At 43.1% G+C, this 20490-nt stretch overlaps 1 non-coding gene across 1 annotated transcript; it reads left to right on the forward strand.

Moving 5' to 3' along the window:
* Window positions 1–17375: 17375 nt before the first annotated feature.
* Window positions 17376–17480, forward strand: LOC127695639 (U6 spliceosomal RNA). Its single transcript, XR_007980021.1, has one exon. It is a non-coding gene; the product is annotated as a U6 spliceosomal RNA (small nuclear RNA).
* Window positions 17481–20490: the final 3010 nt, after the last annotated feature.

A 20490-nucleotide genomic window follows, 5' to 3' on the forward strand; every position in this document is an offset into this window, starting at 1 on the left:
CATGTGAGCTAGACGTGTTCTCAATTCTACATTTTCTAAAGCAAAATAGAAAGCTAGGTATCCCCATCTTTTGACCTAAAGTCTTGCTAGAAAATTATTATACCCAGGCTTCTGATTTGAGGGCCGGTTAGTTCACAAGAGTACTATAATTCTGCTAATTAGACAGCAAAGAAACAAAGAAAGGTCATTATAAAGATATCCAGTCATTTAATACCAAGTTGCTCTGGGCTGAGCAGATAGCTCAGCAGATAAAGGATTTGCCATGCAAGAATGAGGACCAGAGTTCAGAGATCTAGCACTCAAAAGAAAAATGGCTGGGTGGGAATGATGCCCTGCCCATACATAATCCCAGCAGATGAGAGGCAGAGATGGGATCCCTGAGCAATATGTCTAACTAGACAGAGAGTAGAAATTAGAGCTGGACTTGAACAGCTTCATTCAGACCTGTGTGTGCTTGCAGCAGCTTCTACCATAGTATAAGAACACCGTATGACTCCAGTTTTCCCCACCCATGTCTCTTCCTATCACCATGCATACTCAGAGAGCTTGAGCAAATTCTAGAACTGATAAGAAGCAGGGATGGGTGCTGAGCAGTGGTGTCACATGCCTTTATTCTCAGCACATGGGAGGCAGAGGCAGGAGTATTTCTGAGTTTGAGGCTAGCCTGGTCTACACAGTGAGTTCCAGGACATCCAGGACTATACAAAGAAACCCTGTCTTGAGAAAAGAAGAAGGAGGAGGAGGAGGAGGAAGAGGAGGAGGAGGAGGAAAAGGAGGAAGAGGAGGAGGAGAAGGAGGAAGAAGAAGAAGAAGAAGAAGAAGAAGAAGAAGAAGAAGAAGAAGAAGAAGAAGAAGAAGAAGAAGAAGAAGAAGAAAGAAGAAGAGATAGATTCCAACTTATGGTTCTACATCACTACAACTTCTACACTACACATTTCTGCTATGAATGGCCAAGGCTAAATGACCCTGCTACTCCACAGAACCAGAGCAAAATACAAAAATGGGAGTTTTCCCTCAGAGCATCCCAGAAGTACATTCTCCATTGTTCTGGGGTAAGCAGCCTGAGTCCAACCTCCTCAGGAGAGATTCAAATTCGCTTTTCAGCTTTGATGTTGGACACTGTGGTTTCATATAAAACATCCCCTTATATAATCATGTTCGAACATTTGTTCCCTAGCTCACATTGATATCTCTCTCTCTCTCTCTCTCTCTCTCTCTCTCTCTCTCTCTCTCTCTCTCTCTCTCCCCCTTTCCTCATGTTCCTGTCACCATGCCTTCCACGCCTGCCTCCATGTCTTCCTGCCATAATGGACTTTATCTGGATCCTCTCAGGAACTGTGAGCCAAAATAAACTCTGTCCCTGGAGTTGCTAGCTCTTTTCTGGTTATTTTATCTATCATGCAACAAAAGAAAATAAAAGAAACTAGCACAGGCATCCTACTGTATGGTCCACCTTGTGCCTCTGACCATGCCCCTCCAGTGGTCTTGGGAAATTAATTTCCAACCGTAGTGGAAATTTGTGCCCTATTAGCTGAGCCAGGCCCTATTCTCCTTTCCCATAAAAGGGAAGTTTGAACACACATCTACCTTTAGAAGTTAATTTGCTTTTTCACCTTGGGGTAAACTCTGCATTTGGCAATACACACTCAACAAATGAGCTCAGGGAAAAAAATAAATAAGTAAAAGTCTTGCCATTACACTGGACAGTGTGAACCGTAATTAAAAAGCCCCATTATGCCATTTGAACAGGAACACTCGAGCCGTCATTAAGCTGAAACAGAATTCCTTCAGGGAGAAATTATTTCTCGTTTGATTTCTGTCAGAATGGCTTTGACTTTGAGGATACATCTACAGAATGGTGTCTCCAGGCTCCACCCCCGTGGCCGCGCTCAAACAAAGGAGACGTTTGCTTCGAACAGATGAAACCTGATTAAAGATTCATTTCAAATTAACTTCCCTTGCTTATTTCTCTTTTGTAATCTTTATTATTACTTTAAGGGGAGAAAAAAATAGAAAAAGGAATCAACCCTTTTCTGCTCTGCACATAAATCTTCACGGTAGCCACTCAACGATATCACCAATTCCCTCTGAATACTTGAGCAATGCAAAGCAACCAGCACTTACACAACGGCAATTTGTTGGGAAGCCAAGCCAATCTATTTTGGACGTTGTTTTATTAAAGAGGGAAAGGAAGCTCACTGACAAAATACAATGATCTGGAGGAAGATGCCTCATGAACTTGACCTGATGTTGAGCCCTGTCCTCAAGGCCACAATAGAGACAGGAAGTGGGAAATGAATTAACCTCCAAGTGTCCGTGCCCTGGGCTCTGCAGTTCAAGGATAGGCAGAAGTGGGGCTGCAGATTGTTTCTGCTTTCTTAAGGTGAGCAGACCAATCTACCTGAAACTCCAGAGCAGTAGACAAGCAACTTGGGATGGTGGGGCGGGGAGGGGAGAGCATCCCAAATCTTGGATGCTACTGGGATCACAGTATACTGCATACATACCTGAAGGGCAGAAACACAGCAACAGAGGTCAAGTTTGAGAGAACTTACTGAAAATGAAGACTGGTGTGATGTGGCTGTTAAACACTCCCACAGACTTCTACTCCAAACCCTCCATCCCCAGCTGGGGCTCTGTATTGACAGCTATGGAACTCTCCATTTTAGAGATCCTGACCTAAGTTTGAACTCAGGTAAACTAACAGGCCAGTGCCTAGCATTAGTTTCCAAGTTGCCCCCCAACAAAACCCAAGCCTAGTTCCACAATCCCCCACAAGACCAGTTTCCAGGTTACACCCTCAACAAGACCAATGTCTTCAGGTTATTCCCCACAAACCTTCACCCCAGGTTACAAGCCCACCACTTACCTAATGACCGCCAATGAGAGGGGAGCAGAAGTTAAGCTTATGATGACTCCCAGCACCAGCCAATGATGTTAAAGGCCACAGTAGCTTTCCAATTAGATACTTGCATACGTACTCCCTGCTTGCTGTTTACTATAAAGCCTTGCCCTGATAGACATTAGGGGTTCCTCCACCACCAAAACATCCTGTATGACCGTGGTGCATGAGGGTTGGGGGAGGGGGAGGGAGGAATCAAGCTACCTCAAATAGAATAAAAACTGTGCTGTGAGTTGCACCAGATTGGCTCCTGTCTGTTTTGGGGGGCTCACTAACATTTCCCTGGCACAACAAAAGAAAGTAAGTCACTAGTGGTAGACCTGTAAATCTTATGTGAGCTTCCTGTTTCAACCTACTGACTCCACCTCCAGGTCCTCACCATTTTGACAGACCAATGCCTCACACCTTCATTCTGTACACCAAGCCTTTCCCACTTCCATGACCTCAACACTGACAGACTGGAGCCCTCTGAAAACATGAAATAATAATTAATAATAATAACAATAATAGTAATAATAATATCACAAAAGTTATTAACTAAGATTGATGATAGTGAGTACCTTTTTGGACATGTGTTTGATGTTAAATTCCCATGTAGTCTCTGAGGATGACACTATATTAGCTGTGCTACATCTAAATCTTTAAGAAGACATGAGACTGTGAATTTGGCCATGGTGCTAAAAAAGTTGAAGCTTTAAGAGGCAGAACTGTGTAGTAGAAAAAGCTCATGTCTTCTAGAATTCTGAAAAACAACAATGACAGATGCAGAAACTGAAGTAGGACACTGTTTGAAAAATGAGATAAAGGCCACGCCAAGATTCAGGGGATTCAAGTATAATAAAATTCAAGTGCCATGGCATTTCAAGTAGAAGACCAAATCAATGGTATCAGACACATTAATGAAATCTAGTATAATAGATGAACTAGATCCAACAAAGCCAAAGGCATTGAACATTTCCAAGAACATCACTGGGGCATTGGAAAAAATCTGATAATCAGTAAAAAGGAAATAAAGGTGATAAATGGAAGAAATAAGAGCATGTAACTCTTTCAAAAAACATAGAGTAGGAAATGGGAAGGAAGGAGAACAAATAAAACCTTGGGGGAAACGATGGAAGGATTGAGAGTCTACAAGATGGTATGTCTTGCAGAAGAGGAAGGACATCTCTACTTGGCCTCGAGGAAGCAAGAGAATGGCATATCAGATGCACGTGCACCCAGATCTCAGGCTATAAACCTATAGACCTATAAGGCTTCCTTTCATACCTCAAAGGGCTAATGGGTCTTCAGAGCTGTACACCTTGCTGTAGTCACCAAAGAAACCAGATGATGATAATACATTCCACCACACTTGTATGGTGGTATTGTGGCAAGAAAACATGTGGCATATCACACATCTGTGCTTAAAGCTGCTCTCATGGGACTGGGAATGTTGCTTAGTTGATATAGGTCTTGCCTAGCTCTCATGAATCCCTGGGTTTAATGCTCAACAAGCATCCCCAACAAAGCATTTTGGGTTTTCAACAAGAAAACACAAAAATGTGATAAGCTACATCTGGAATGTCAGCACTCAGGAGGTGGAGGTAGGAGGCTCAGAAGCTTAAGGTCATTCTCAGCCACTTAGTGGGCTTGAGGCCAGCTTGAGTTGCAAGAGACTCCATTCGTGCCCTCACCTGACCATGGCCAAAACAAGCACCAGGGCCAATGCTTAAAGACTGATGTTTGTCTAGAAGGACACTATGTAGAAAGATTTGGTAAGAAGTACAGGCATTTACTACAATGAAATTGTAGGTCCACTTCCCAAAGAACCAGAGAATTCAGAAGGGCCTTCAAGAGACACAGGAGGGGAAATGATTTAGGATAAATAAAAGGTCTTAAAATGGCAAGTGGTCTTGACGACCCACCTATGCTCAACCAGTAGTGGTATCAACTTCACCCATTTCATGATCTCCTCTCAAAGGCTCTTTCTTATGGTCTGATGATTAGTAATGGCCCTGACAAATATCATGTTGAAACACCATGCTGTATAAGATCCCCTCTGCCTATCTTGAGCCTTGAAAGAATCTCCAACACGATTGATAGCACACACACTATTGGCATCCATACCACCAATTCTGATGAGTAAAGTCCCCCCTTCCCAGACACTGTACAAGAACAAAGTTCAGTCTCTTCTTCTCCTCCTCTTCACCACCTCTACACTTCTCTGCCTTCATTTCACTGATGGTACACAGAGCCACAGCGTGGGTGAGCAGAGGAAGGAGACAGAGAAAGAGAAGTGGGGGTGGGGAGAGGCTGAGAAAGAAGGCATTACTAGAACAGAGGTGCGCAATGATGAATTAAGGGAGGGCCATTAATTTTTCATTCTGACAGATTATTGTCTGTCAGAAGGCAAAAGAGCTGGCTCTTATGCCCAGAGATGAGACATTTGCTCTTTGTGATGCAAGCTTCTCTATTTTTCCCCTAGAATAAAGTAGTGGCCACCCAAAAGATAAAAAATTTATGACAATCTATAATTTACATGCTAGAAATAAATAATGAACTACATCCTGTCATTAAATTGGCTCTTTGCTTTTCTTAATCCCTTGGGTGATAAATATGGTTTTGTAACAACATTTAGTATAAATTGATTTTTGTGTGTGTGGCAGAATGGAGGAAGGGGAATTGTTTTAAATGCTTTAGATATAAATAGATGGTCCTGGATATTGCATTGCCTTGGGTCACGAGACACAATAGTCCTATTAATTCAGCTTTACATTGAGACTGGCATTAATTAAAGGAGTGTGTCAGTGACACATTTTGCAGACCAACACTGATGGTGTAAAGCTTCTGAGTTTAATGAATGGAAATATGGGACTGGCACTGTGGAATTGGACTAGCTTCCACAGAGAGACAATAGAAGAGGGTAGGATGACTTTGTTGGGAGCCAAGAGATAAATGCCTCTCCCAGTTACTGATTAAAGTCATAAAAAAAAATACATTGTCTTTTAATCCCTACACTTCCTCATCTATAACGTGAGGATGAAGATAACAGATGCTTAAAGGAGTCAATCAGCTAATATATGTAAAAACAAATATTGGCAAAGTCATAAAGAGATAATTGAAATCCTTAAAAACTGTACAATGGATTCTTTAATCATAGTTTAAGTTGTTTGAGTTGCTAATGTTTCCTTGACCTTGTCTGAGGCCCCTTAGTTACATTAACATCATCAATCCTTGCATCTATTCCATTAGGTGGGTGTTACCATCTTCTCATTTTGCTCTTAAGAAAACTGAGGTGCAAAGACAGTAGAGAATTCACTAAAGTAAATCATCAGAGGGAAGGACAGAGTGGTAGAGCTGAAGTTATTGATATACTGAAAAACTAGAGACACACCTTCCTTGAGCTAGGTATCTCCCAGGGCAGAACAGAATAATAGAATAAAATGGAGGGCAGGACCTTTGTATTCAAAGAGTTTGCATTTTTGTTGAAGAGATAGAAATTAAAAAAAAAAAACATAATGGCTGTAAAACCTGAAGGAAAAAAAGGATGACTATCAAGAATTAAAAATTAGTCAAATGGAGATCCATTGAGAAGGGGAAGGGGCTACAGTTTAAAGCAGCTGGTATTTTTAAGAGAGAGGTGGATTCTGTCTGGAACATTATGTAGAGAAAAGACTTTGGGTCTGGAAATTATATAGATCTATGCTTCAAAGTTGTCTTAGATTTGCTTTGAAACTTGAGGAAATGTGTCTAGAGTCTCCAGGTTTCAGCTTCCCAGGTTACAAAGTGAAAATGTGACCTTGGCAGAGGTGTCTCAAAGATAAGGGGTGATAGAGATGACAGTGAGGAAGGTGAGACCACAGAACACTTGACCACCTTCTTTCCCTCATCTGCACCATGGATATAATCACGGCCCCTGCCATTTAAGTGTATTACATAATATAAATGAAACAATCTAAAGTGGATAGAAATGAACTTAGAGGTGACGCTACACATCCACTTGAATCCATTAATTATCGTGACCAAGAATCAGGAATTATAATGACTTTAGAAAACAATACTTGGCTGGGCTGTGGTGGTGCACTCCTTTAATCCCAGCACTTGGGAGGCAGAGACAGGCAGATTTCTGAGTTCGAGGCCAGCCTGGTCTACAGAGTGAGTTCCAGGACAGCCAGAGCTACACAGAGAAACCATGTCTCAAAAGAAAGAAAAAAAGAAAGAAAGAAAGAAAGAAAGAAAGAAAGAAAGAAAGAAAGAAAGAAAGAAAGAAAGAAAGAAAGAAAGAAAGAAAGAGACAAAGAGAGAAAGAGACAAAGAGAGAAAGAAAGAAAAGAAATGAAGAAAAGAAAAGAGAAGAGAAGAGAAGAGAAGAGAAGAGAAAAGAAAAGAAAAGAGAAGAAAAGAAAAGAAAAGAATACTTCCTTAGCTCACAAGCAACAGTGTACTGTCAGGTAGCCACAGGATCTCACACACACACACACACACACACAACATACACAGCTCCCCAAATATCTTGCTTGTGTTATGTGACTTCTCCTGGGGAGTCTATTTCCACTCATCCCCAAATAGAGCAGACAATAAATCAAGAAATTATTCTACCCAAGTCTACTTAGTAAACCAAGAAATATTCTAGGGAAACTCACAGGAGCATGGACGAGGAGTTAATTATTGGAACATAGTTTACAGGGCAGCTAGGCTATCGAGAAAAGTCTTCCTACCACCTAGCAATTGTTAACCACTTAGATATCACCAAGGCATTGAGGGACCTCAAGCACTCATGAGATTTCCCCACTTGCACCTGGGCAAGTTTTGTGAGGATCTCGTGCAGTACTCGAGGCTTCCGTGGTTTCAAGATGACAGCAGGCAGAGCATGTCTAAAGATCAGAGCAGACAATAGCCTAGAATGTGATAGTAATAGCAATGACCAGTTCTACACACAGGCTCAGAAAGTTTAAGAAGGTTCACCAAATTCATCCAGTAACCAAGTGGCAAAGCTGGATCTGGGGACTTGACCCACCCTCCTAGAATGATGTTCTTGTCTGAGAAGTTGTGTGTCATGAAGGGATTTCTCAAGACATAGTATCCGTTAAATGTTATTTCATGGAGAGATGATGAGCAAGTCTTTCTTCCCTCTCAATAGAGGGTGGCATCCCTTTTCCGAGATGTTCCATCTTTTATCAACAACCCCTTCCCAGAAGCCCATGCATTCATTACATTTTGTAGTAAGACATAAGATTTTCTGATGAACTTGATGTAGCAACATGTCTAAACATTGTTCCTTCTCTTTATCCATCATTTGTGGCAAATGTATTCTATAAACCCAACATAAAGGACAGGTCAGAGAGGATGACAGTAGTCAAAGCTGTCACTGCCTGCTAGGTGCAGCAGGTTTACACAGGGATGCAAATCTACAAAATTCCTAAAGATTAGGGACACATGGTATTTTCCATAACTGTTCAGATCTTGTCCTTGCATGTGAAGTCCCACACTGCAATGTGTTAGTTTTTATCCTACTAGATTAATAGATAAAGAGTCTCCCCACGAGAAGTCCATGGGAATGCCCTGCCCTGACTTATCATTGTAAAAGTGGAAGACCAAGGTCCAGGAAGAGAAATTAGTTTAACCCAGTTCCCAAAGCAAGACGTGTTTCAGGACTGTTATCCAGAAATCTTGTCTTCTACACTGAACTTTTCCAGAAAAATTACTCTGACACACCATTTTCTTTAAGAAAAAATGAAGTGAAATTATGGTGAAGTTACCATTTCACAGCTTGGTAATAACTAGGCGGTTTCTGTTGAAGCTCAAATTGCAGCTAAAGACTAGACAAGGCTTCCAAAAAAGACTTCAGTGAGAAAGGAATTCATAGAATAGCAATACCCTTCCTTCAGCTGAGAGAGATGTGCTTTCCCTCCACAAGCTCATCAAGACGAGCTTCACAAACAATGATAGGGGCTTCTTCCTTTTCCTAAAATATTATGATAGTAAGTGGCTTTTACCTGTTTTCTTACAGAGCAACTGATATCCTTTGCCTGTAAGTCTTTAGGTCAAAGTTGATCTCCCCATCCACTCAGATATTGAATGTTGATTGGATACCAGACACTAGGGGATACAGGAGTGGGAAAAGCAGACAGGTTCTGTCCTGACTGGAACACACGTGGTACCTTCAGAAACAGGAGAAACAGAGGAGGATCTGGAGGAGGAGAGGAAGGAAGAAGAGAAAGATTAAAAAGAGGAGGAGGAAGAAGGGGAGGAAGAAAGAGGAGAAGGAGAAAGAGATAGGAAGAAATACAGAAGGCATATAAGAAGGAGGAGGAAGGTTGGAGATAGAAGAGGCAGGACGGGGAGAAGACACCAGAAGAAGGAAAACAAGAAGAGAGGAGAAACATATAAGCATAATAGTCACACAGAACAGAACAGGGTACAAGGAGGAACTAAAACCCACAAAGAGCAACCATTTTAAGATGACATAGAAACAAATAGAGAGCAGTCATCACACAGAGAGAAGATTGTGCAAGAAATGACAGAATACATCGAGAGGCAGCCATTTGGATGGCACTCATCCAAGGAGAAAGCAGATTGGCTCACAAGTCAGGCATGAAACCTAAATGGTCCAATAAGGGACCTGAGGTTATATGTAGCTCCAGAAAAAAAGAGGTTCTGGGCATAGACAGCCGTAACGTGCACAATTTCCAATGGCTCCAATCAGACAAAAGCCTCCATAAGTTTCTTTCCTTAAAAGAATAAAAGGAGAAAAGATTGCCAGACTCATGAACATGGGGAAGCCATAGGATGGAGACAGAGTAGGGACAAAATATGAGTGAAGCTTTATCAAGGAACACATTGCACACCTGTGTGCACCCAGGAGGCACCTATCTCCTCTCTGTAGCCAACCTCTCCTGTGGAGAGCTCAAAGACACAAAAACACAAAGGAATTGGGGCACTGAAGTGATTGCCCAAGCCACCCAAGAGAAGAGGGCACATGGTGAGTCCTAAGACTCAGCTTCTCTGATAATAAAGGAAAGAGATGTCCACACCATTACCAAGGGGAGCTTAGTTTGCCTGTCTGTGTCACCCCACCCAGCGAATACCTTCTTATGCCTTCAACTTATATGCAACCCCCAAATATATTCACCCCGTTGAACTATAGACTCATCTAACCAATCACTACTTGACACCATCCAGATGATGTATATAATTTTAGTTTAGCATTCCAAAGTTAAGCAACTAGTTTTCCAATTTGAACAATTCAGGCATCAAATTAACCTTTTTTTAAATTTCTGTGAAATAAATGTAGATGAGGGTTATCCTACAAGTCAGTGAGTTTCTGGTTTAGTTTGGGTTTGGTTTGGTTTGGTTTGGTTTGGGTTTGGGTTTGGTTTGGTTTGGTTTGGTTTGGTTTGGTTTGGTTTGGTTTGGTTTGGTTTGGTTTGGTTGGTTGACAGACTCTCACTGTATAGCCCCAGATGATCTGGAACTTTCTATGCATCCCAGGCTGGCCTTGAACTTGCATCAATCCTCTTGTCTCTATTCCCAAGTACTGAGATTACAGGCCTGCACCACCATACCCGTCTTAAGTCATTGTTTCTGGAAATCACCTGTCCTGTCCACCCAAGAAGAAATGTTGTTGCCTTAAATCAGGAATGCCACAAGGCATGCAGAAGTCTTCACTAGAGCAGGTCTTCCCACCTGCTCACCCCCGGTTGGAATTCAGCTTCCAGAATAAAGGTAGATAAAGAGCTTTATTATGTGAGCTGCTTCAGGTTCCAGTGCTTCTAGGTAACTTTCTTTGACCATTCGTTCACGTTGGATTGACCAGTGTTTGTTGAAACAGTATGATTTTTGCCTGGAAGGACCAATTAACCATGAGAAATTACTTACAAATACTTTAAATGGGGCTCTAAGTTTCTTTTCTGTGGTGTTCGTTTCTTAGGGGACATTTTTAGACTGGATTAATTACTACAATTTAACTCTGCTGGAAATAAAATAAATATCAAAAGCTTTGCTGGAAATGAATGCTGGCCTCCAGTCTAGAGAAAAGATTGAAAGATTTCTCTCTCCAGATAAAGAAACTAGAAAGTCTGAGGCACTGTGGAAGCCTCACAGCCTCACTCCACCAGGCTCAGAAAAGGGTTCAACTCAGTCTTTTCACCTAAGACCTACTGCCACCTGAACCAGATGGTGCCAGAGGATAGAGCTTGCTGGGTGGCCAGTCATCTACTTGTCGTTGTCATGACATTAAGAATGTGGGAAAGATCTCAGGACAGATTATTTTATAAAAAATAATGCTTGTTTCTATTTGTGCTATTGGATTCCAAGGGTGGTGGTGGTGATGATGATGAAGGAAGAAGAAAAAAGGAAAAGAAAGAAAAAAGAAAAGGAAGAAGAAGGAAGGGGAGGGTAGATGAGGAAGAAGGAGGAAAAAAAGAAGAGGAGGAGGAGGAAGTATAGGAGGAGTACAGGAAGAAGAAAGGGGAGCTGAAGGTAGAGGAAAAGGGATGGGGAGGAGACACAGGGAGGAAAAGGGGGAGGAAGATAGGACAGAGAGGCAAAACAGTCACACCAAGCAGAAGAGGACACCAAGAGAAACTGCATCATCAGTGATGGTGACAGCTGTAGTCATTCTGTGTTCTTGCTCCAGACATTGTATCACACAGTTTTCACACATGACATCACTTAGACAACACTATCATCCCTTGCAAGTAACAAAACCATGGCTTGGAGACATTTTTAAAATGTACCTGTGTGGGTAAGATGACTGAGCTGGTTAATGCACTTGCCACCAAGCCTAACCACCTAATTCTATCCATGATGGAAGGAGAGAACTGACCCCTATAAGCTGTCCTCTGACCTCCCCACATGCATGCACATAGAGGCTGTCCTCCTCTGTTTTACACACACACACACACACACACACACACGATGGATAATAGATGATAGATAGATGGTAGAAAGATGAATAGATAGATAATGATAAATGATAGATAGATAGATAGATAGATAGATAGATAGATAGATAGATGGATAGATGGATGGATGGATAGATAGATGATAGATAGATAGATAGATAGATAGATGGATAGATGATAGATAGATAGATAGATAGATAGATAGATAGATAGATAGTTAGATGGATGGATGGATAGATAGATGATAGATAGATAGATAGATAGATAGATAGGTAGGTAGATGGATAGATAGATGATAGATAGATAGATAGATAGATGATAGATAAATTGATAGAAGATAAAACAAGATCCCCCTAATTCACACTACTAAGAGAGAGAGCAATCTGAAGGGCCATGAAATTGCTCAGAAAAGTATTCACTGCACAAGCATAAAAACTTGATTCAATTCTCAGAGCCCACATGAAAAAGTTGGACATGACAGTGTAGCACCAACACTAAGATACGGAGACAGGGGCATCCCTGAGGCTCACTGGCTAGCCTAGCTTTCTTTGAAAGTCTTGGATCTGTGAGAACCCTGTCTCAAAAATGAGAAGGTGGATGGTATTCTGAGGAATAATAATAGAAGCTGTCCTCTGTTCCAGACATGCATGCTTGCACACACACTCATGAAACCATATATGTGCACATGTGTGTGTTCATACACACTCAGACAGAATGAATGATATGAAAGCCACTGCTTTAGCATGTTAGTTGCCAATTGCTATATAGCACAGTGCCCTGATATGTCAGTACTTAGTGGGTCAGGAATCCAGGCGTGGCTTCATAGGTGCCTCGGGTCCCCTCAGGGTCTATTGTCAAGCTGTCAAAGAGGACTGAAGTCTAATCAAAGGTTTAACTGGACAAGGATCCATTCCTCACCTCACTCAGGGTGGGGAAATCTCTTGGCAGGATTTATTTCTTAGTGGCCTGTTGGGCTAAGGGTCTCTGTTTCTTGCTGCTAGTGAGAAATGGGTCACTAGACTGAGTCTACACAAAAGGGAAGGTGGTTACACCAAGAGCTGCTGATCCCTGAGACTGTGTTAAACGATGTTTACCCAGAGCTGCTTTGCTTTTGGAGTAAGCAGACTGCACACTGTTTAGTCTCCTGAAAGGGCCTTCTCCTGTTCTCACATCCATTGGCTTCGTTTGTCTTGCCCACACCCTTGTGGGATTTCCTGATGCGTTTGAAGTCTGGCCACAGTCTCCGTGACTGCAGTTTTCTTCCTCCTCACTTCTCCTCTGCTCCTGAAATATTCACTTTAGAGAAGCCTCATGCATCATATCTATCGTGGGAGCACCTAATCCAGTGCCTAGATTTACAGATAAGAGCACTGAGGCTCAGACTCAGTCAAGAGAAGGGGCCTCCCCCAAATCCCACAGGAAGCCATAGGCAGGGCAGGGACCCTGAGCCTCATCTGCAGCACAGCCCAACACACCAAGATCCTTGCTGGGAAATCAATCCAAACCAGGCTCTTGAGCTCTAGGGGAAATGCAGACATTTCATCAACATACAAATGAGGGAAACACTTGGGTGGCTCTTCTCCCCTGTCCCCATCCTCTTCTTCACAGGGGGCTGACTTCCTTCCCTCCTGGGAGTGGGAAGAGCTCACTAGTTAACTGAACAGTGAGCAGGCCTTTTTGTGTGAAAAGCTTAGGAGTCCTGGAGGCTGCAGCTTCACTGTGGTCACACAATGCCCTCTAGCCTTGAGTCAGGGTAGTTCCGGGAGGAAAATTTTTGAAAACAATGAAGGATCATGAAACACACAAAGCCCACGGTGCAGTTATGACAAAGCTGTACTATCTGGGGAATCCTGACGACCCAAGAAGTGCCAAAGTGCCATGAAAAGTACGGGCACAGTGCCAAAGTTCCTGAGAGTCTGTCCCTTTCAGAGACTCTCAAGAGGGGCCACAGCAACATCAATGAACAAAAGGGTTGCGATCTTTATGTAACTTCCCAAATATCTGGAGCATTTTCCCTGATGTAAAAGAGGTTACCAAAATGACCCCACACCTCTTATTTGGCTTTTGGAGTACTGGGGATTCATCCTGAGCCCTGTGCATGCTAGGAAACACTCCTAGGGCTTCATCCACAACCCGCCTTTCATATATCCAGTCCAAACACTATGTGGGTTTAATGTCATATGTCTGCCCTATCCTGTCCACCATTCAGAGTATTGCACTCCCTCCTATGAATAGGCAAGAGAAAGCTGGTGTTTGTATTATAGGTTCATTCAATAGATGTCTACTAAATACCTATGTGCTATGTGTTGAGGACGTGAGACAAAATGAACTCCTATGGTATTAAGTAATATCTCTCCAATTTCCACCCACTTTTTTGCTCCTGAGCTGTCCAAGTCCCTGGAGCCCACTCAGCTCACCCTTAGTGCCAGGGTTGGAGGTGTTCAAAGCATCTCTTTTTCTACCCACTAAAATGGTTCCAGGGAATCAACATTCCAAGATAAACCTTGGAACTGAGCTGAGTTCACAGAGCTGCATTTACCCCTAGAATGGAACCTGCAAGAAAGCAAAGGCAAACCAGGCAAAGACAGCTGAGCCCAGGAGAAAACATCTGATGGTGGCCTGGACCTTAGACCCCTTATCTGCCTTCTAAGAAAACTGAGCTTTCTATTATTGTCAACAGAAAGTGTCATCTGTAGGTCATCAGTCCTTAAAGAACTCAAAGTCCAGTAAGACAAATTGTATCTGATACAGAATATTATATGAGCTTGATTGTTAGTATGGAAACATACCTACAGAGGTGGTTTGTTTCTTCTGAAAATAAATAGAGGGAATATTAAAGAATCCCTCTTGGGAAGTCTGCCTTCTGCCGTGGTGTGTCAGAACAATTTGGACAGGCAGCAATAATCAGGAGGAAGGGCATTGATACGGAAAAAACAGAGAGAAGCAGGACCATGTTTCAAAGTAAGCCTGAGCACTGGGGAAGGACATGTGTACATCTCTGTCCCACTCAAAAACTCACAAGTCTTGCATACCATTGAGTCCAGCAAATATCCCAGCACAGGCTGGGCAGTGGCTCCTGAGACCGTGACTCCCAGTTGAGGAGCTGTTGACAGTTAATGATTGCTGGTGATAGGAAGTGTCCTTTTCTTCAATGATAGAGCCTCTGGTAGGTTGCCCATGATACAGTAACTCCCACCCAAAGCAACAGACAGCATGAGAGCAAGAGGAGCTCTGTAGGGAGAAGGAACACCACAGAAGTCTGATGAAAAATGATAAAGAGTGAGGTTTGGAAATGGCCGAAATATACATATGAGCTAGTCAAAGGACTGGGATTTCATGTGTAGCTGAAATGACCAGACCTCAGCTATTTAAGACCACAAAATAAGATCATGTTTATTTGTTAAAATCATTTTTGAGACACATTACATGCAAGAAAAGTCACCTTTTCTAGATTTACATTTAGTGAGTTTAGGTGTGTTTATAAAGTTTACAACTATCAATAATCCATAGACGATCTCATCTCTATGTCTCAGCCCTAGCAGTGTTAATGTTTTCTGTCTCTGTGAATTTGACTATTCTGGGATTGCTTTTTATTAAGATTGCATTTATATTTTTTTTAAGTTGCTGGAGATCAAACCTTGGTCTCTGTGCATGTACTCAATATTGTGGGAGAAAGAGACAGGGAGGGAGGGAGGGAAAGAGGAAGGGAGGGAAAGAAGGAGGGAGGGAGGAAGGGAGAAGGGAGGGGAAAGAGAGAAAGGGAGGGGGAGAGAGGGAGGGGAGAGAGAGTGAAGGGAGTGGGAGAGAGGGGGAGGAGAGAGAGAAAGAGGGAGGGGAAGGGGGGACAGAGAGGGAGGGAGGGGGAGGGAGAAAGAGAGGGAGGGGAGAGGGAAGAGGAGAGAGGGGGAGGGGAGAGAGAGAAGGAAGGAGGGAGAGAGGGAGGGAGGGAGGGAGGGAGGGAGGGAGAGTGACTTCTTTCAGGCACAGTGTAGACATCAGACGACAACTTTCGGGGTCAGTTCTTTCCTTTCTCCATGAATTTAAAAGATTGAACTCCCTTACACAATGGAATACTACTCAGAAATTAAAAACAATGAATTCATGAAATTTGTAGGCAAATGGTTGGAATTGGAAAATATCATCCTAAGTGAGGTAACCCAATCACAAAAGAACATACATGGAATGCGATCACTGATAAGTGGATATTAACTAGCCCAGAAGCTATGAATACCCAAGACACAAGTAGCATATCAAATGACTCCCATGAAGAAGTAAGGAGAGGGCCCTGATCCTGCAAAGGCCGGATCCAGCATTGTAGGGGAGTACCAGGACAGAGAAAGAAGGAGGGAGGTGATTGGAGAATGGGTGTTGAGAAGGCTTATGGGATATATGGGGTGGGGGAAACTGGGAAAGGGGAAAGCGTTTGGAATGTAAACAAAGAATTTAGAAAAGAAAAAAAAGAAACAAAAAGAAGCACCTGGGTTCCTCCATGAAGAACATTAAAAAAAAAAAAAAAAGGATTGAACTCATGTTGATAGGCTTCTGTGACAAACGGTTTCACCCCCTGAGCCATTTTAACAAGCTAACAATAAAATTCTATTTTCTTTCTTTCTGTGGTGGTGGTGGTGATGATGGTGGGTTGGTTTGCTGTGCAGGTGTGCGATCATGAGAGTAGAAGGTGGGAAAATCATACATGGTATCTTTTTTTTTTCAGGTTTTCTGTATTCATCCCAAATTCATCCTCCACAGAAGGGGAGGGGGAGGGGAAATCACAGTGTCTTTTTAGTTGCTCTCCACCTTGTTTCTTTTGGGCGACAAGGTCTCTCGTTGAATGGACAGCTGATACTTTCAGATAGACTGGTGGTTAATGAGACCCCAAGACCTGCCTGCATCTACCCCACCTCCAATACTAGGGCCACAGACTCACGCCTACCCATACAGCAAGCACTCTACTGACTAGCACTCTACTGACTGAGCTATTTCCCCTGCCTCAAGGCTCTGTTCCCTCCCTGATCCCTTCTCCCTGTCACTCAACCAACTGCCCAGTCATAGAGGATTGGACTCATGTTGATAGGCCTGAGTCTATCAGCCTGTCTGATAGCTCACATCAGCCATTCAAAATCTTCCAAATCCAATCAGGAGCACTTTGCCTTTGGGGATAATTGGGCCAAGAGATTACAGTTAGAGGTTGGGACTGCAGTCATAGGTGAAAGAGGACCTGAACTTACTGTTCGGGATGGTGTACAGCCCAGGGTGAGAGGACAGACAATGTACCAAGGATAAGAATGTGAGACTTGAAGCAGGCTCTATGTGGAGAAACCCCAAAGCCACTGAAGAACAGAAAAGGAAGCAAACAGACTTTTCTTTAGGTTCACTCTTCCAGATAATAGGTACTTGCTTACCACAGAATCTCCCCGTGTTTGGCTGCCCTCCAAAGCTAACTTCTTCTTGGCTCTATTAAAATAGACATCTTTATTGACTAGAGCTGGGGATATCAAAGAAATTTGGAGGTTTCAAATTTTTTCATTATCATTGAAAGACATTGGCACATGTGATATGAGACAGAGGGATAAAAATGAAGGCAGTCTTGTGTTTGCTTCAATGCATATAACTAAAACTGGAACAGTACCGAGATGATTAGCATAGCCCCTACACAGGAGGGCACTCACATCTGTGAAGCATTCCACGTTTTTTAAATAATGAAGAAATTCTCAGGGCATAGTTCTAGAGAGTGGGATGAATTTCTTCAGAAATCTAGAATATTCCATCTCAGGCTGAAGAGCTTGTGGAAGAGGGATTTTGTCAGAATAGTCTTCCTTTTCCTTTTTTGTAATATATTTCAAAGTGCATGCATTGCTAAGTTACACATCCACTCAATTGAGACAGTGACAGCTAGATTAGCTTGTGTCAGTATTTAGCATGTCCCCAAATCACCTCAAGTTCTTATTTTAAAAGTCAGGCTCCTGGATACTATCCCCAGAGTTTCCCAATGTCCTTGAAGCAAGTGTTTGAGGAAGAGACTTGGGCAGCACCAAGTAAAGATTTGGGCATAACAAATAGCTCTCAAGTCACAAAATGAACTCAAAGCAGTTGAGCTTGTCTGTTGGAGCTCGAGTCTGAGACAGGGTCTGAATATAAGCCATCAATTGGCGATGTCTGCTGTGGGCAGAGAGCATGGACAGCAGAGGCACAAAGGGCACGGGTTTCTATTCCTACAGCAATTATTCACTGAGCACACAGCAGGGGTCCTTCCAGAGAGTTGTGCTAATCACCTCTGCATCATTCTGGCTTTAGTTTATGCCAAAGAGATTATGAGAATTCCTTCGTTCACATCTAATATAAGGATCTCTGTGCACAAACAGACCCAGGAAGTCTGTTATTTCAACCCAGGCTGTAGGAAAACCTGTGAGGGAGGCATCCTAAAACCAAACATGCAGTTGAATACAAAGCATAGTGTTGTGACAGGGCAGTAACAGGAGCAAGGAAATATGCCTATCTGGGCAGAAGACAGCTGAGTCTGGTCCTGGAGAAGGAACAGGGATTTTTCAGGTGAAAGAAAGAGAAAATATACCAGACAGAGTTGAGTACAGACGCTGCAAACACGCATACTACAGAAGTATGAGTTTTGGAATTTGGTTACTTTTACATGCACACACACACTCACATTCACACACACACACAAACATATGTGCATGCAAGCATACATGCACACACACATGCACAAACACACACACACACACACACACACACACACGCACGCACACACGCACACACGCATACACTTTCTTCTTCTTCACTACTATGTCCTAGCCCCACAGATATGCTGTTCCTCAAAGTTTTAAGACTTCCAGGGTGGGGGCATTGGAGAAGTTGGAACAAGGGAAAGGAAGGAGGAAATGATGTAATTATATTTTAATTAAAATTTAAAATAAACAAAAGACTTGTGGTGTCCCCACATGAAAGCTTTGCCTCCCTGTAGGCCGATCTGTCCTAATGTCTCCTTTTAAATGTCGTCTTGCTCAACAGAGTCACCAGAACCTAGTGTGGGGGTGGGGTGCGCATACCTGCTGAAGTACACTATATGTCAGGTAAAACAGACGGAAGCAAAGCTACCCAAGCCAGACATGTATGAATACTGAGCCTCTATACACTCACCTGGACACACAAGTCAAGGCAGCGGCCATTCTGCCATATATACTGTCTTGCCTGCATGCATCACAGATCTAACAAACTGGGAGACTACACGCTAAGTTCTTCCGCCCTTCCACCTTCCCATACCAAAGAGAACTGATGCGTTTCCCAGAACTTCCCTCTTTTCCTGAGAAGTATCACTTTTCTATTGCTACAATGAAACTCTATACCAAGAAGGTCAACCTTATAGAAGGAAGGGTTCATTTAGAGCCTCCAGTTCCAGAGGGATAGAAGTTCATGGTCATCATGGCAGGGAGCATGGCCGCAGGTAGGTGCAGAAGCAGCAGCTGAAAGCTCACATCTAGACCCACAAACAGGAGGCAGAGAGCACGCACTGGCAATGCTGTGAGTCTTTTGAAACCTCAAAGCCCACCCCAGTGACATACCTCCTCCAGAAGGCCATACCTTCTAATCCTCCCCCAAATAGCCACCAACTGAGGACCAAGTGTGGAAATGCTCAAGATTTATGGAGGAGACACCATACAAAGAACTGCAAATAGGAAACTCAAGCTGGCTACCACAGAGGAGCTCAAAGGGGCATTCCAGGCCAATGACAGTACTTATCCCACAAAACAAGGAGGATGGCACTTGAAGGATAGCCGCTGATGGCCACACCCATACAGATACAGACACACATGCATACAGAACTGCAGAGGTGGGATGGAGGAGAGAGGAAAGGGAGGAGGGAGAAGGAGGAGGGAAGGGAGAGCTAACCATCAGAACTGGAAGCAGGGGACATAGTGGTCTCTTTTTTTCTACCCATCACCTTGAAAGTACCACTTCTTGGCTTATATACTTCACAGATTTTGGTTAAGCATCAGTTACACGCCAGACACACTGTGCATTAAAGATACAGAAGCAAGACTTCTCTCCTTCTGCAACACTAGTAATAGCTGGGGACCCAGAAATCCCACAGGCAGATGTATCTGTTAACAGCAATCACCATAAGAAAAGAAAATTGAATAATCAGAAAAGGGAGGGCATGGAGGAAACAGGAAGAAAGGGAGCAACTTTTGTCGGGCAGGCCAAAGGTGATGTCGTACGTGCGCAGGTGTCACTGGGGAGAGAATGGCTGATAGGAAGCCAACCCTGCAAAGATGTAAGAGACAAAGACTCTGTGTGGAAGCACCACTGTGAAGCAGGAATGACCATGGAAGCTTTGGGTGGCAGATGGAAGGGAACTAGCATAGTGTGGCAGGAAGGGAGAAGAGTTGCAAAATGGAAATCTGGCTGAAGAACTGAGCAAGAGGCAGACAATGGAGGGTTGTTACTCAAAAGCAGTGGTGTGGAAATGGAGCTCACTGGGCAGCATACTTGCCTAGCATGCAGGAAGCCCTGAGTTTGATCCCTGAAGCCACAAAAACCAAGACTACCCCTCTCATTCTAGTACTTGTGGAGTGGAGGCAGGAGGATCAGAAGCTTAAGGTTATCCTTAGCTACATAACACTTTCAAGGCCCTCTCTTAAACTGCAGGAAAGAAATGGGCCACAGTTGCATTTGTGACTGTGAACC

The sequence above is a fragment of the Apodemus sylvaticus genome, chromosome 10 (assembly GCF_947179515.1).
Source record: "Apodemus sylvaticus chromosome 10, mApoSyl1.1, whole genome shotgun sequence".
In the NCBI taxonomy this organism is placed as follows: Eukaryota; Metazoa; Chordata; class Mammalia; order Rodentia; family Muridae; genus Apodemus; species Apodemus sylvaticus.